At 43.9% G+C, this 13,740-nt stretch overlaps 1 protein-coding gene across 6 annotated transcripts in view; it reads left to right on the top strand.

Annotated features, from left to right (window-relative positions):
* The window catches only part of SEPTIN2 (septin 2), an 806,446-nt gene extending 801,544 nt beyond the window's left edge, over window positions 1–4,902 (top strand). For all 6 annotated transcript variants that reach the window (XM_078665713.1, XM_078665712.1, XM_078665715.1 and 3 more), the window contains exon 13: window positions 3,780–4,902. The gene's annotated coding sequence lies outside the window, so the exon portion shown is untranslated. The remainder of the gene's footprint in view (window positions 1–3,779) is intronic.
* The last annotated feature ends 8,838 nt before the right edge of the window (window positions 4,903–13,740 follow it).

Raw genomic sequence — 13,740 nt, 5'->3', positions numbered from 1 at the left:
ACCATCCTAATCCCTCCAAGCAACAGCCTTCTTAAAATGCTCAACTCTTTGCTCGTCCAACGATGCCCAGAAAACCGCAATACTGTCTTCCCTTTTATGCTCCAAAATCATGTAGGACGCTTTAAACCTGCTTGCTGGTTTTTTACTGCTATTTATGTCCTTCTGCAGTATCATCCCTGCTTTGGCCTGCAAGTCGCCATAACTTTCTGATGCTGGAACATCCGCAACCACTGATGATAGCATGTTAACACCTTTCTTCCCATCTTGAACCCACACCCATTTACTTGGACCGTCCTAAACCTGTCCAGCTTTATTTGATGTATCCATTTTCTTAATTAACCCTGGCTTAGCGCCAATATTCTCTTTATTCAGACTAAGGACAAAAGACTTAGATTGATTTACTGATGGCAAAATTGGTTGCACATCGCGTAACTCAAGGGAAGCCTCAACAGTCTGAGTTTTGCTATGAGGTAACAATATACCACCCTTCTCTCCAGAAATCATAAGGGATAATGACCTCTTACCTCGTGTATTTATTACATTTTGTGACATTTGTAACTTTTTACCAACAATAGAAATATTTATTTTGACATTGCTTTCATTTACAAAAGAAACCTGTTTAGGAAAAACCTTTTCTGTAACCAAAGAACCACTAGGTGGCATTGCTGCTGTATTTTTAACCGAAACCTCCTCACCTTTAACAAACAAGGCTCCTTTAAGGGATTTCCCTCTCCCTAGGAGCCTGCCTCTCATAGCGCATGTGCAGGATCTGCCCCTCCCTCTCCTCAGAACAGGGAAGGCAGGCTACCGTGAGGAGGTAAGAGGAGTTTCCTCCGTCAAACTTCCTTCTTTTTCAAGGCGGCATCTTAGGGTATTCCACACTGGGGAGCTGTCGGACGAAGAGCAAGCCTGAAATGCGGCAGAAATGCCGTCAGCTGATGCCCTCCTCCTTTTTTTCAAAGCCTGTCCAGGCCTGACTAAGGACGCCTGGGAGCATTTTTATTTTATTGATGCGTTTTTATATAGCGCAGACTTTACCCAAAGGCGTCAGAGCGCTTCACAATAGGAACAGAAAATTACCAATGAACAAATTACAAAAGCAGACGATAATAGTTACATGAGGTAAAAGTGACAATTGTGAGCAAACAAAATACATGAGGTAGCAAACCGTGCATTACAGGAGGAAAGAGTGACAAGTGTGCAGGTTACAAGTGAAAACAAAGTACAATTAGAGGTAATATACTGCAATATATGGCAGACACTCACGCACAAGAACAAACGTTACGTAGGCAATGGTGGCACTTGTGCAAGTATCAAAAGCAAACAAAATGTGAGAGGTAGCAAACAGTGTGTTACAAGAGAAAAGTGGCGTCTGCATGTTACAAAAGAGTACCAAACACAGGTACAAGGATAATACTGCAATAAATGGCATACACACCAACCACACGAACACACTGGGAAGGCACTTCTATAGTCATGGAGAATAGAGTTTTCAGTAATAGGAGGTCTTCCTTCAGATAATAGAGAGGGCATGAATTAACTTTGGAAGTGTCTTTGAAGGAGGAGAACTTTGAGGTCAGTTTTGAGTGCCTGGGAGGAGGTGGTGGTCCGGAGCGGAGGCGGAAGTGAGTTTCAGATTCTCACTGCGTTGCCTGAAAAGGCTTGGGCCATCGATCTTTCCTTCTTGAAAGTGGGAGGTTCAAGCAGTAGATTTTCCGCATTACGTGATGGTGTAGAGCCTCCAGAGAATTTCAGTTTATTCGCCAGGTAGCGAGGAGAGGAGGAGTGCAAGGCTTTGTGGGTGACACAGGCAGTCTTGTAGATAGCTTTAGCCTCGATGGGAAGCCAGCGGAAGGTGGATAACAACGGTGTGATGTGGTCACTTCTTTTGGCCCCATAAATGAAACAAGCTGCTGAATGGAGAACAGATCTAAGGGGGGACAAGTGGGATTTGGGGAGGCCAGTAAGAAGAGAATTGCAGTAGTCCAGTCTGGAGAGGACCAGCGATTCCACCAGGGTTTTAAGGTCCTGCTCCGGGAAAAAGCGACTAATTCCCCAAAGAAGGCGCAGTTGGTATCGAGCAGACTTTGCAATGGAATTGATGTGGGAGATTAGATTGAGTTTTTTGTCGAGTATGACACCAAGGGATTTTGCGCTGTCGACAATGATGGGTTTATTGTTAAGTAGATTCATCTGATCCATCCATGATTGAACCGGGGGAGGAGAGAGTGAGGAGGAGAGGAGGAGGAATTCAGTTTTGGAGGGATTCAGAATCAGTTGATGAGTTGACAGACAATTTTGAATGGAGTCGAGAGTAGAGCTTAGGATGGAGAGATCGTGAGTGGAGGCAACCTTGAGGTAGATTTGAGTGTCGTCTGCATAGAGATGATAATGGATCCCGAATTTACTTAGATTTCCCAGTGGTTCTAAATAGAGATTGAACAATGTGAGTGCAAGTATAGAGCCTTGAGGAACACCTTGACCTACCGCCACAGGAGGTGAAAGACTGTTCGCTATTTTGATCTTTTGGGATCTATCTGAGAGGAAGGAGGCAAACCATTTAAGCACAGTGCCCTCCATGCCCATTCTCTGTTGAGGAGGGTGTTGTGATTGTGCCCCGCATAATAGCCTCAGGGCTTCCCTCACGTGAGTGGAAGCCTCAGCCATGCATAAAATTAAACGTGACCCAGCTTTTGACACTAAACAAATATTGCAACGAAGAAAAACACCTCGCCTACCTCAACAAACACTCGTTGACTGAAGAATGCGGCGTTCGAATCACCGCGTTCCAAAGCAGGCGCCTCACCCACCCAATAGCTGTAGCCTTGGACTGTACCATCAGCCCGAAGCCGCCCGGGGGTGGACATTCCTTCAATGCCACCCTCAGGAGCCCCCATTGATGGCGGGCTTGAAAGGATTAAAACATAAATGGTGATCCCGAGCATGGAGTCTTAAGGCTCGACCTTGCAACTGCCATTTTGGTCTGTTATGAGGTTATGGTCAGTGTAGAGTTAAAAGAGGCACTTAGCCGTCTAATTTATTAAGTAGAGGTGGGGCAAGTGGATTATTTAAGCGAACAAGTGGCTTCCTCTAGCAATTAGTCTCCTGGATAGGTGGATTATTTTTACTTTAGTCCACACCCCTGGTTATGGAGATATCACATTTTTTAAACTCAAAACGCTTGGTGACTTAATTGACAAAAAAAGCTTTACGTAAAGGATTGTGGTGAGGATCGTCCTTAAAGAGCAAAGAAAAATGCACTTCATGCCACCATGTGAACATGATGGAATAGTGCTGTCTTCCAAGGTACCTGATGGAGCAGCCTTTGATTTTATTTGTTTTTTGATGCTGCACAATTTCCTTTCTTTATTTTCTCTACTATTCACTATTAAAAATGGTGTTTCTCAGTCAAATGTACTGCTGTTAAAACATTTTGCCTAGATGGATAGATAAAGTTAAATGCGTTTTTGGTCATATTTCTTTTTGATTGATTGGTTTGGGAAACATGAACATTTAATTGTGTTCTGCAATCTTGCAGATATAGTCTGCATTTTATGAACATAAGAGGGAATCCCATTATATAAAGAAGGATTGCATCGCACACCTCTCCTGAAGGAATGAATACCTGTCCTAACTGCAGCAACATTTTACCCTACACATCCATGTGAAACTAAATGAGATCCTTTGGATACCACAATGGTAGTGTGTGATTTTGATGCAAGATTCTGAAATCTGTCATAGTTCAGGGTCTTAACCTTTACACGTTTATGCTTTTTCAGAATACTGTTTGAGGCCAAGTGGAAACATTCCAGTGGACTGAGGTGAAGACGAACTCGTCAAAGTGAAAAGAAAGAGTTGGTTACCTGTTACAGTGCCTCTAGTCTTACAACCCACATTTCTATAGGCATAATAACTTATGTAAAAATGTAGTCAGTAATTTCTTGTACTCTGTAGATATGTTACACTTTTGTCACTTATTGTTTGTATGTAAAAACTGCCAGCCCTATTCAAGTATTGGTGTGTTAAATATGCAGCATGACAATACATATTGTATGTTCTAGAGTTCCCTGGGGTTTAAAGCATTTCAGCTGACATGACTGTCCTTAGGGAGCCCCTCAATGTGCACATATGACCCTATTTCGCTTGGTTCTTCGCTGTTTTAAAAGATATTGAACTAGTCGGACTAATTTACCTCCATTCCTTAACTGTCTCTGTTTCTGGAGAAAGTCTGGGCAACTTTTCAGGAAGCAACAGTCATCCTTCATAGTAGAACTCCGTGTTAACATGTAGATTGCTCTAGCAGCGTGCATGTTCATCTGTTTACAGAATACAGTTCCTATGTGTGTATCGTTTTTGAGTGGAATTTGTTACAGCAGTGCTTCTGGCTAGGAGTAGAATAAAACAAACTTTAAATATCTGGCAGACTTACTATTGATGAATATTAAACTTTTTGAAAGGAAGAATAGTGCAAGTAGAGTGTTCAACAAGTAATTCGAAGAATTATTTATTTTCCTAGGAATGAGTAGGACCCTCAGGTGAATAGTGTGGACACAAGTCAACCAAATTGAGTTTTCTGACAATAACAATAGCCAGGACTCAAAGAACAGTTTCGTCTGTCAGTGGCAAAGATATCAAATGGATTCGAATTCTTGGCACCTATGCAATCCTTCATGCATTTGATTGCAGTTCTGGTCTAGTAATTGTACTGTGCTGACACATTGTAAGTGGTGCTCCAGAAAACGGTATGGTAATGCGAAGGAAAGAAGTCAAGAGCACTGTGCATCGGGGGATAAAGCACTCTACACTTTTAAATGGGAGCTTTTCATTTCATCGCCAAGTAAATCTGTAACTCTAGTTTGAAGTGCTACTGAAATAAAGAAATGTGCCCTCCTCTTTTGTAAACACAGGTTTGTGAGTGATACTTTAAATGTAGTTGTGTATGTTTTTGTGTTGTCTTGTGAAGCCGCATTCTGTTCAACATGACACTACAGAATGGTCCTGATTACTGTAATGTAAGGGTGAGCAAGCTTGCCTGTAGCCTTTATCTCCCTCTTAGTGACAAAATACTGTTTACTCCTACCCTACGCGATCCAAAGTTTGCCTTTAGTTGCATTTATGTCTACTTTAAATCAGAGAAGTGACGTACGCTACTCCTTTCATTTTATTTTAAATGAGTCTGATGGAAAGACCCAGAAGAAAACTGGATTATTGCACAAGGACCAGTTGTCAGGAAAAAAATTCTATAAAATTGCTTTGAGCATTTTTAGTGTCTTGGTCATGTTGAACTAGAAATATTATTTGTTGCTTCATCCTGCATAAACTACTTATCTTGCTCAGTCTTTGTATTTGACAACCTGTCCACCTTTTTACTGTGCTATTTCCCCAGTCAATGTCACTATCGTATAAGAGATAAAGTACCCCCTGCCATACATTATCAGATATTGCAAGTCATCGAGGAGTTCCATAATCCTAAAGAGGAGCAAGGTTGAAGGCTGAGTTTCTTTATAAGGTTATGGAACTCAGAAGTGACTTGCAGCATTCCTATCATGTACGCCTGGGAGTACGCTTATCCCTTATAATACACGGTCACACCATCATCTTTCCCACAAACCACCTAAAACCTTGGTGCATAGCTCTTTCATATGAAACAGCATAATAGAAGTGCAGCCTCACTTATAGCGCGACAGTTAGGTAACTCGCCCTCTCTTTACTATGCCCTTGCTTCATCGTTCGCACGTGCATGATACTTATGTTATCACCTCACTCGTGTCACTGCTATTTGACAGCATTAAGTTTGTAAACATTTACAATACATTTTATTATACGTCGTATCCTTCCCAGCCCTGAAGAGTCACAGGTTACTACCCAGATGACGAAACACTTGTTGGCTGGTGTATTCATTGGACTAACTTTAAGTTTTGCATAAACATCATCTGTCACATGAAACTACCGGCATCGACCTTTGTAGTATTTCATCAATCAAGCACTACATTTGTGCACTTGACATTCTAAAAAACATTATCCTTGAACGTGTACCCAGGACTTGGTTTTAATGTGCTATGTGGGTTCTTTACTCACATAATATGCAGGGGTTATCCGGGTTTTCCTCTGACTTGGTAGCACCGTAAATCACTTGTTTTTCCCTAGACACTCAACCGCTAACTAGCCTGAGCGCCATTCTTCCTGCCTATCCAAAACCCATGGCAGAATCTGTATATAGAAGGAAAATATAATAATAAACAGAACAGATAGTAACAGTATACCTAAAATAGATAGTAACACTATACCTAACTCACTTGGATCAAACAGGGTTTATCATGGGATGTTTGACTAGTAAAAACATTAAAAAAACTTAGTTCATATAATGAGAAAATGCAATAAGGAAGCCATACTCCTGTACCTCAACGCTGAAAAAACATTTGATAGGGTGGACTGTGATTTAATGAGGGATGCTCAAAGGAAATTTGGGAGAGAAGACAGATTTATGGGATAGTTTACTGCCCTTTATAGCTCTTCTTTGTCCGGGATTCAGCTGATTGGTGGTCTTTAAAAGCACATTGACATCTTCCGAAGTAGTCCTCTCTCTCTTCTGCTTTTCACTATGTACCTTTAGCCTTCACTGCAGAAAGTAGAGACCATTCACAAATCAATGGCATCGCATTCTGCTGGGACACATACAAACTTGTCAGCATTCTAATATGCTGTCTTACTGATGCTGGCAGAGCTGAGGCAATCCCTCAGAGAGATTATACAAATATTGTAAAATTACAGTGGGCAAATCCCAAGTATGGATAAATCAGAGGGGCTGATATTAGGAGTGCTGTCCCTCGCCTTACAGCTGTGGACATTGCCCTACTTCAAATGGTCACTAGCCAACATCCAATGCCTGTGTAATCAGTTTATGCCAGACCTATACCTCTGTTCCAGGAGAAATTTCAAGAATATACTGAAAGGCAGCCAAGCCATCTTAGCTCAACCATACACTATCCTGGGCCTTGTGATAACTACATTTAAATGTACCTTATTATCGAGGCGCCTCTATCTATTCCAGGGCCATCCACTTTCACTCACTTGCGATATCTTGATTGCTAGACACTTTTAATACAGTTATCTGGGTACGGAGAAGGCTCCAACTCTATTGGAAAATAAGCACACAAAAAATCCTAACCACGAAGGACTGGCAATACCAGATGTACTCCAGGGCTACCAGGTCTCTCAGCTGAGGTATGTGGTGGGTTGACTCAGAACTGACACTGTTAAATAATAGTGCTTTATTGATTTGGACCTCGCTAACTCCCCAGTGAGAAACTGTCAACCCTCAGACGATGAGGGTGATACTGGTATATTTCCTCTATCACAAGTAAAACACTAGAAGTGTGGGACTATTTAAATTCTGACTTTTCTCTGAGGTTACATATATCCATCGTTCAAGTATGGATGACAAGGCTGTTTGACCTCAATGATAAACGTTCAAATATTTAAAGACCTTAAAGAGACATAAAATATCTAAGATGGAGCGATTTCACAAACTCCAGGTCAGACATTGGGCAGGGCATGCATTGGAAAAAGTGGGAGCAACACAATCTCTCACTGTTGTTGAACTCTTACTACAAAAGAGCCCTCCCAGAAACTTAGTGTTCCGAAATCCCTGGTGTTATTAATACACAACAGTCCTACAAGAAATGTGCCTACCAATGAAGTAGAAAGCCTAGTCCGATGATGAAGCATGCCGCCTTTCGTGAGTGAGGGCTTGTGCTCCTAAACAACAAGTTACTTACCTTCGGTAATGCCTTACCTGGTAGATACTATCTACCTGCAGATTCCTTACCGTAGAATACTCCCCAGGCATTAGACTTGATCCAGAAATGTTTAGAGAACAGTACCCCTTAGCGCCGGTAGGAAGTGACATTCGCGGTGTCAATATAAGCAACACTCAAGAGTGCTGATGTCAGTTACTTTTCTCGACCTTCCGAGCCAGAAGCCCGGAGCCAAGAAGTGCACTGACCACTGGTGTTGAGAACTAGGGCCTTGAAAGTGGAGTTTCCTGTTCCTAGACATCAGTTCGCAGAGTGGGGAGGATAGGTGGGTCGATAAGGAATCTACGGCTAGATAGTCTCTACCAGAAAAGGTGCTACAGAACGTAAGAACTTGTTCATCTGATAGAGACTTCAAGCCGCAGATTTCTTACGATAGTATAGATACACAAGCAATACCTCCACGGAGGTGGGTCTACGGACCAATTTCACAGGAAGAAGTCCTGCAGGACCGAACGGGCAAAGTGCACAGCTCCATGAACTAGACTGTCCAGACAGTAATGCTTGGTGAACGTTTGCAGTGAAGCCCACCTTGCCACCTGGCAGATACCCAGAACCAGAACTCCGCAAACTAATGCAGTGATTACAGCTTTAACTTTGGTGGAATGAGCATGCAAACCCTTAGTGTGTTCCTTCTTGGCCAATGCGTAGCAGATTTCGATACAGAGCATGACCCACTGGGAGATGGTCCGATTGTGCACGCCTCATTCTTTCTTTGCTCCGACATACCCACGAAGAGTTGGTCATCCAGAACTCCTGTGTGCAGTCAGAGTAGAACGGCAACGCTCTTTTTGGGTTAAGCCGGTGAAGTCACTCCTCTTCCTTGTAGGGATAAGGCAGAGCATCAAAAATGGGTAGAGTGATGGTCTGGCGTACGTGAACCGAGTGACCACTTTCAGAAGAAAGGGATCTCTTGTATGAAGCACTAGTTTGTCTGTGTATCTGTTAAGATAAGGACACTTGGACGACAAAGCCTGAAGCTCACTGTTTCCTTGGGCAGATGTTAAAAGGCCTTCTTGATAGTAAGGAGCCTGAGTGGACAGTTGTGCAGTCTCAAAGGAAGCGCACGTAAGGAAGGTGAGGACAAGATTGAGATCCCACTGGGTTAAACAAAGGGAGGTGTAGGGAGTGTATATTGTAAACCTTTCAAAAACCTATGTACAATAGGGGATTGAAAAAAGGAAAGTTGGTCAGGCAACCGAAGAAAAGCAGAAATTGCAGATTGATATCCCTTAACAGTGCGCAGAGCAGAGCTCTGCTGGGCAAGGGAAGGAACGAACAGGAGAACCTGAGAAAGGAGACAGAAAGGGATCAATGTATTTTTGAACACCATGCTACAAATTAATCCCAACAGCAGACATAATCAGTCTTGGTAGAGGAATGTCTGTCTGCCAAGACAACATTACAGACTTTGGGCGGAAGGTCAAAAGCTGCCAGCTGTCCCTGCTGAATCTCCACACAAGGTGGACCTCTGACAGGTTCAGGTATTGCTGCAACAGAAGATCCTCCTGAAGGAGTAGCCTAATCAGAAGACTGATCGACATGCTTAACATCGCATGATACCAGACTCTCTGTTCCCAGTCCAGGGCCTCAAGGATGACTTGGGCCTGGTCGTTCCTGATCTTCTTGAACTCTGGGTAGGGGTGTAAAGGTCTACGGGAGGCCTAAGCTCCACTTGAGATGAAAAGTGTCTCCGTGCGAGAGCAGCCTTGGAAACTAGCGCGCAGAACTCCTGACATTGTGTGTTCTTGAAGGTGGCGAACAGATCTCAAGAAAAGTGTCTCCGTGCGAGAGCAGCCTTGGTAACTCTAGCGCGCAGAACTGCTGACAGTGTGTGTTCTTGGAGGTGGCGAACAGATCTCGTCAAGAATCACCATTGCTGAAAGAGCTTGCACCACCTCTGGAAGGAGACACAATTTGTGATCCACTAGGCACCTTCGACTTAGTTTGTCCGTTTTGGCGTACAGAGAACTCATCAAATGTGGAACCACCAGGATTATGCCCTGCTGTTCAGCCATGTCCGTAGACAAGAGCCTCTTAACAAAGGGTCCATAACCCCATCCAGCCCTGCTTGTTGCAGAAACACATGGCGGTGGTGTCAGTGAATACCTGCACTAGCCTTCCTTGGATGGAGGGTGGAAAGGCTTTCAATGCCAATCGGATTACTTGGAGCTCCACCAGGTTAATGTAGAGTCCGGATTCCACCAGAGACCAGAGTACCCTGATTTCCACCCTTTCCAGATGGCTGCCCCATCCCAGGAGTGATGCATCTGTCATTACTGTGTTGTCTGGTTGGGGAAGGGAGAGGGATGTGCCTCTGACCCAATAGAGGTTCATAAACTACCACTGCAGGTCCTTCGTAGTTCTCTCCGAGATATGACCTTGTCGGAGAGATTCCCTTGATGCTGCACCCACTGGAACTTCAGGTCCCACTGCAGAGCCCCCATATGCCAACAGGCATGCATCACAAGCAGGATGTCAGTCTCACCTAAATCCAGGATAGAGGCTGAAACATTGGTATCATAGCCCGAATATCCCAGACTATCCGTTCGGGAAGATATGCCCGAAACTGTACAGTGTCCAGCGGCTCTGATGAAAGAGACCTTTTGAGAGGAAGTCCGATGTGACTTCAGAACTTTGATACTGAACCCCAGCAAATGCAGGAGGATTGCAGTAGTCTGGAGGTGAAAGCCAACAGTCTGGGGTGAGCCTGCCTTCAACAGCCAGTCAAGATAGGGGAAGACTGGCACCCCTAATCTCCGCAGATGAGCTGCAAACACTGCCATCTCTCTGGTGAACACCTGAGGGGTGCTGGTAATGCCAAAAGGGAACACTGCGAGCTGAAAATGCTTGTGGCCACCATAAACAGCAGGTAGCGCCTGTGGGCAGGCAAGCTGGGAATGTGAAAGTAGGCTTCCTGCAAGTCCAATGCATCCATTCAGGGTCCAGGGCAGAGAGAACTTGAGCCAGAGAGATCATCTTGAATTTCTTCTTGAGGAAGAAATTGAGAGTGCACAGATCGAGGATAGGACAAAGGTCTCCAGAAAGTAGCTGGAATAGCAACTACGACTTACTTCTGCTGCTGGCACTGTCTCTGTGTCTCCTTTGGACAAAAGAGCTGTCACTTCCTGGCAGAGAAGAGATAGGTGGTCCTCCATCAGCCTGTCATAAGTTGGTGGCATGGAGGGAAGGGTAGTCCCAAAGGGGAGGGAGTAGCCCCTTTGGACAATCTCCAAACCCACTTGACCAATGTTATGGACGGCCAGTGGGGCAGCTGATGGTGAATCCTGTCACCGACTGGGAGCCCATGATACGTGGGCAGACTAGGAGCGTTTGGAGGCTGCAACTTCAAGGGGGATGATGGACTGGCCACCTGACCCACAGAATAGTGGCCACGCTGAGGCTGGGGAGCTTGCATGCCTTGGTGGCTGGGCAGGTAAAGACCCGGTTCTCTTCCAGGGGATACTCATCAATAGTCATAAGCACTGAATAGCCCTCCCCACGTGCGGGGACCCCAGAGCAATAACAAATGATATGCATATAACTACATATATATATATATATATATCATGTCATCAGTGATGTCACTGACCATGTCATGAATGATGTAATATGTGACATCAGTGGATTGCGGGTGCGCGAAATATAGTTAGTACAACTAACTATATAGGAGCAATTTCAATGGTTTTGTATGAGTGAAATGTCCAGCTAACTATAACACCCCTAAAACTTATAGTTTTTTTAGTGAATTTTAAAGGTTTTTTAAATGCTAATTCCTAACTATTTAAGGCCTGAAACCTATGGTTTTTTCAGTGAATTTCAAAGGTTTTTTAAATGCTAATTCCTAACTATATAAGGCCTGAAACCTATGGTTTTTTCAGTGAATTTGCAAGGTTTTTTAAATGCTAATTCCTAACTATATAAGGCCTGAAACCTATGTTTTTTTCAGTGAATTTCAAAGTTTTTTAAATGCTAATTCCTAACTATATAAGACCTGAAAGCCCACCAGGAATCTCTAGTATGCGCCAGGGATTGCAGAGAGGTGTAATGAAGCCACACCCCTTTTTACACCTCTCTGCAACGCAGCCCCCGTGTATGTTTGAAGAGGGGGAACTAATTCCCCTTGCATACTGGGGGCCCCCTAGCCCACCTTGAACCTCCAGTATGCGCCAGGGGGCTGCATTGCAGAGGTGTAATGAGGCTATGCCCCTTGTTACACCTCTCTGCAACGCAGCCCCCTGGCGCGTTTGCAGAGACGGAACTAATTCCCCTTGCATACTGGGGGTCCCTGGGGGCCAACTAGCCCACCAGGAGCCTCCAGTATGCGCCAGGGGGCTGCATTGCAGAGAGGTGTAATGAGGCCACACCCTTTTTTACACCTCTCTGCAATGCAGCCTCCGCGCATGTTTGAAGAGGGGAAACAAATTCCCCTTGCAACCTGGGCGTCCCTGGGGGCCAACTAGCCCACCTGGAACCTCCAGTATGCGCCAGGGGGCTGCATTGCACAGAGGTGTAATGAGGCTATGCCTCTTTTTACATCTCTCTGCAACGCAGGCCACTGGCACGTTTGCAGAGGGGGGACTAATTCCCCTTGCATACTGGGGGTCCCTGGGTCATATCTGCCCAAACGCCGAAATTCCGAACAATTGAAAATGACTTTTCTTGAGAAACATTTGGATTTGGATTATCATGTCCTATACTTTGGAATTTTTGAAAGACTGACTTTGAGGATGCTATAAATTACTCAAGTCTGCCCGAATTGTGTGGGTAAAATTGATACCTAGTCACTTTGAATAAGAATGTACTTACGTCTCGTCTAACATTTGGAAGAAATATCTTGTTATATGACAACAGGATACCGACATAACTTGAAGGAAATAAGAACGCCCTGGAGAAGTTCTGTTGTACAGAACGAAACGCGTCAGCTGGCTGTGGTACATAGACTTGAGGAAAATAAAAGCATTTGAATATACACCAAGATTCAGCACTTCAATAAGGACTCTAAGTGATATGATTTGATTGTACTTATTGTGCAAGTGGTGCTGTGCCAAACTTTGGAATATTCTCCACTACTCTCTACTACTTACTCTCTACTACTCCACTACTCTTTAATACTCACTCTCTACTACTTATTCTCTACTACTCTACTACTCTCTTTCTCTCTCTACTACTCACTATCTACTACTCTCTACTACTCACTCTCTACTACTCTCTACTACTCACTCTACTACTCTCTTTACTACTCACTATCTACTACTCTCTACTACTCACTCTACTACCCTCTACTACTCACTCTCTACTACTCACTCTCTACTACTCTCTCTATTGCTCACTCTACTACTCCTCTCTACTATTCTCTCTCTCTGCTACTCTACTACTCACTCTTGACTACTCTCTACTACTCACTCTCTACTACTCACTCTACTACTTACTCTCTACTACTCACTCTACTACTCACTCTACTATTCACTCTACTACTTTCTACTACTCACTCTCTGCTACTCTCTCTACTGCTCTCTACTACTCTCTACTACTCACTCTCTACTCTATTACTCACTCTCTTCTCTCTACCTCTCTACCTCTCTCTACTTCTTTCTCTACTAGTCTCTACCTCTACATCTCTACCTCTACTTCTCTACCTCTCTACACGCACACATATACACATATGTATATGCATATGCATTTATGCATGTGTATATATATATATCCAAGTAACTGCTCGGAAAAACCGCTACCCACGCATGCGAGCAACGTACAAGCAGACTCGAACCCAGAATTCGTGCAAGTTATAGTGCGTTTATTCGTCGGCCATAACGCGTTTCACCACCAGAGTGGCTTAATCACATGACAACGCTAGAACATGGGTTGACCATTAAAGAGGATTACACCTCAAGCACGTGATAATGTGGTGAGTCATAGACATGGA

This window comes from Lissotriton helveticus, chromosome 11 (genome assembly GCF_964261635.1).
Source record: "Lissotriton helveticus chromosome 11, aLisHel1.1, whole genome shotgun sequence".
NCBI lineage: Eukaryota > Metazoa > Chordata > Amphibia > Caudata > Salamandridae > Lissotriton > Lissotriton helveticus.
This window is presented reverse-complemented; position numbering and strand designations above follow the sequence as displayed.